Source organism: Zingiber officinale, chromosome 10A (assembly GCF_018446385.1).
Source record: "Zingiber officinale cultivar Zhangliang chromosome 10A, Zo_v1.1, whole genome shotgun sequence".
Taxonomy (NCBI): Eukaryota; Viridiplantae; Streptophyta; class Magnoliopsida; order Zingiberales; family Zingiberaceae; genus Zingiber; species Zingiber officinale.
The window spans coordinates 88,883,759-88,888,093 of NC_056004.1; the positions used below are offsets into that span (position 1 = coordinate 88,883,759).

Consider the following 4,335-nt stretch of genomic DNA (forward strand, 5'->3'; position numbering starts at 1 on the left):
TTTTGAATCTATTGTCTTTGTAGACATTCAACAACGATTTTTATCCATTGTTATTTATATGCTCAAAAAAATTTTACCCGATATGACAACGCTTTAAAATCGTTATGATAGATAATTTCAACAATAAATATAAATCATTGTGGTAGACTCTTTTTACAACAGATATAAACCGTTGTAATAGATAATTTAAAACATTATGGTTTTAAATTTTACAACAGTTATTAATCGTTGTGATATATAATTTTAATATGTTTTACAATGGATAAAACCATTGCCTTTTATCACTTTTCACAAAAAAAATTCCGTTGTGATTACGTACTTTTTACAACGTTTCTAACTATTGTCTTTAATGTTCATGTTGTAACATGATAATAACAAATAACCAATCTTTTTTTAATATAAGCAAACCACCAATGCAAAACTAAATATTTACTGCATTCAATCCAAAATATGCCACCTAAAATATACAAAAAGAGTTGCACATTCATCAAACTTAGTAGTATCAAACCATAAATCACATGTTTTCCAGTTCGCCAAATGACTTCTTCGCATTAGCAAGGCAATCTAGAAACTAAACAAAACTCACTCCTTGCATAAAAAATCCCAATCCTCATGCCCCTGAGTTATGTACCTGCAAGAGAAAAGTCAATTAATCGATACTTAAAAGTCAAACCATTGATTTAATGCAAACAAAGTCAGAATGAGAGAAAAATTAAATAAAACTTATCAAAGAAAAATATAAAATATAAGAGAAAAGAAAATTGTAGTAACTGCATAAACTGTAACTAGAGAAAACGAGGAGGTTTCTTCTCTTCTCATCCATAACTGAAACTTTCGAATACTAGAAAAGATGGGGACAAAAAAAATCTATAATCTTTCCTTATTTGTAACCAAATCTTGGAAACAGCTTGTAAACAAAGTTGACTTTTAAACATTCCTATATGAAGTTATAAAAATTAATTGGTAATTATACCGAATATGGTGCACAACACTTTGCTGTGAGACAACAAACAGCTAGGGATATAATACATGGATTAAAGCATTAATGTAGAAAAAATTAAAATATGTATTTCACTTAACTATCCTAATTGGTAAAATCCCTACTGAACTAATGAAGCTATCAGGATTGTTCAGTTTGGATTTATCTGGAAATCCTTTAAGTGGAGAAATTCCAAAAAGCATCAATGCATTACAACAATTGGAGTCTCTGGACTTATCCAGAAATAATTTATCTAGAGGAATTCATTCTAGCATGTCCCATATGTAATCTTTGTGGTTTTAAAATTTGTCTTTTAACAACTTATTATGGAAAATTCCACTCGGTGATCAACTTCTAACATTCATTGATTCGTAGGTCTACATGTGAAATCTTGATCTTTGTGGGTTCCCTCTGAATCGAAGTTGCAAGGGTAGTGAGACATCACAAACTCTAAGTCACAAAGAAGGCATAATTATACATAATTGTTAAAAGACATCACAAACTCCAAGGGCAGATTAGACAGTTTCTCTAATTTAATCCTAGACCACTAAAAGAAGTAAACAAAGTTATATACGAAGTCGAATGAACAAGTCACATTCTTGCATTAAAGAAAATGTTATATTTCACGTAATCAAATAAAACAGATGCAATGTGTTGGCCACTATAGAATTGCATGAACCATGGACTAAGATACAAGTGCTATTATCATTTTAAGAAAAACAAAGATGCTCTCAACCTAACAATCATAGAGCATACATATAGTTGGATCATACTTGGCTTTATTAGGATTTAGCACCCAAAAGAGAGAATAAAAAAATAGTGGATTGCACATGCAAGAAATGTCTTACAAAACTCTCGCATCAAGCAAGCTAATTAAGTATCATCGTCTTGAGTGTATTAGAAATGATAGAATTGGGAAGTGTTTCAGAACAAAGATGAAGTAACTAGAAGCTTATTCATATGACAAAAAAAATAGCATGGAGCTAAGGCTAAAAATTGTTTCATGGATGAACTAATATGTTGAACTCAAAAAATGAATGAATTGTATTATTAGATGTATTAGTGTTTTTAAAGTAAATGTTAAAAACAAAGAAGAGAATGTGAAAAAATGTATATAACCTGTAACTCATAAACAAGCAACATGAGTTTATCATGAATGATATAATGCATGATTGAGGAGGAAATGCTCTGGTTGAGATTGAATTCAAGCCCTGAATTGTCAAAATTAGCTTGTATTTTTCTTCTGGAATTATTCTCGACTTAAGTGAGATGATTTATATCTATAAGAGATTCCTGCATGATAATTTCAAAATTTATCATTCTAGTAAATTATAAAACCAAATGCTCAAGCAAAATACTAACAAAATGATTAATGATTTCTAGCGGGGATCACAACAGGTATGTTTTTTTGAAGGGTTCTATATTATCTAGCATGGTTAGAAGATAACATTGTGCTAAATGAAAAAAAAAATAATAGAACAGATGATGGAATGAACTCTGGAACTTCAAACAAAGAAAACAAATTTGCATGTGTAAATATCAACTTAAAATTAACTGAGAACTGCCAAGAATTTGCAGGTGTGACAATAGCCCACTATAAATATAGCACTCAATATTGAGATGTAAATTTACCAAAATTATCTTCAAAGAAGAGCAATAGGTAAGAATGACACCTATAATATCCTAACCTGGTTAACCATGAGAGGAAGATCGCGGTAGCTTTGAATCCATTGAATAAACATGTGATTTACAATGGTCTCACTTGTTGGTTTAACCTATCAACCCTCAAAATCACAAGTAAAGGTGTTAAATTTATAAGCATTGAATTTTCCTGATAACATACAAAACAACTTATATCACTAAAACATATGAAAGTTGTAAAGAAGCGGAAAAGATGAAAAGGTGGTGCTTTATGAATCAAGTGAACACCACAAGCTTTTCTTCTAGTTCCTTGCCACCTCTGATGGTGACAAATGCAAGTTCTGGACTCAACCCCTCAACATGACTAGCTTCCGTCCTTATAAATGCATAGGGAATGAACTGTAACGATGATACTTAATTAGCATCTCAATTAGGATATTTTTGTCGATAGGTCTCAGTAACTAATGGCGAGGCTAACGATACGGAAGTTATTTATTAGATATACTACGCAAGGAAACTGAAGTAATACCAAGCAACAACAACTACGACGAGAGCGAGAAGAGGGAGGAGGAAAGCAGAGACTACGGAGGAAGAGCCCGGCTTCGCCTGCTGCTACGATAGTATGATCCCAAAGAAGGGCTTGGGCAGCCTTGAAGAATAACCCTCGATGGTGCCGATCAAATGATCCTTCATCATAGTAGTGGCAATGGAGTTGTGACCCACCTCCTTGAAACATTGCTAGTCTCCACTAGCTACAGATCAACAATCGTCGTCCAAATCCACAGCGACTAATCAGCAACCTCGCTGGATAGAAGCAGTAATATTAACCTCCTGAAGAAAATAAATTAACAAAAGTACCTACTACATGATGGTGATGAGCGTCTTCCTGGAACCCATCTCCAGGAAGACGATCATGTTCTCCTTCTTCGCTTTCTCCAGCACCTCCAGCTGATAGCTGCGGTGATCAAAGGAGCAGACGGATGACTTCGAGACATAACAAAACAGAGGAAGATGTAGGCGGAAGGAGAAACGGAACCTGCGGGCGAAAGTCTCGGGATCAGGCGGTGCTAACCCAACTTTGTGAACTTTTTTCAACCTCTCGACCTGTTTCTAGTGGTCCAGGATGACAACGGCGTAGCTTGGAAAGGAACAGAGAAGGGGCGACGGGTTTAGGGTTCGGAGAGGGAAGGAGAAGGGGCGGCGGGTTTAGGGCTTGCCAATGCGGCCGCAAAATTTCGGGAAGAAGGAAAGAAAAAATGCAGCTGCAAAAAATAGCGAAGGAGAAAAAGCAATGAAAGAAAAAAAGAATAACAATATTGAACAACACTTAATAGACAATGATTTTTAAAAATCGTTGTCGTAATCCCAAAAAAAGGGCACACAGACAACAGTTTTCAAAAACTATTATCGTAGACTTTAAAAATTACTGTCGTAATCCCAAAAAAACATAAATAGACAATGATTTTTAAAAACCGTTGTCGTAGGTAAAAAAATTACTAAACGACAATGATTTTTGTTAAAATCATTATTATAAGGCAAAAAATAATGATTTGGTATAAAACCGTTATCGTTTGAGTGTTGTTAAATGAGAATTTTCTTATAGTGCATGTTCACACCCATAGCTTTGTATATACATATTTCAGTGTGAAGCTTATTTCAAAACTTGAATCATCACAATGTATGGCATACAGTTCTACATAGCTATACAAATCTTT

General features: G+C 33.8%; 1 long non-coding RNA gene across 3 annotated transcripts; it reads right to left on the minus strand.

Moving 5' to 3' along the window:
- Positions 1-414: 414 nt before the first annotated feature.
- On the minus strand, positions 415-3,894 carry LOC122027837. Of its 3 annotated transcripts, none has more exons than XR_006124541.1 (4): positions 3,657-3,894; positions 3,479-3,575; positions 2,668-3,372; positions 415-631 (listed from the first exon to the last, which is right to left on the minus strand). It is a non-coding gene; the product is annotated as an uncharacterized LOC122027837 (long non-coding RNA). The 3 variants fall into 3 exon arrangements; XR_006124542.1 differs by having other exon boundaries at positions 2,668-2,754; positions 3,150-3,575; XR_006124540.1 differs by having other exon boundaries at positions 2,668-3,575.
- Positions 3,895-4,335: the final 441 nt, after the last annotated feature.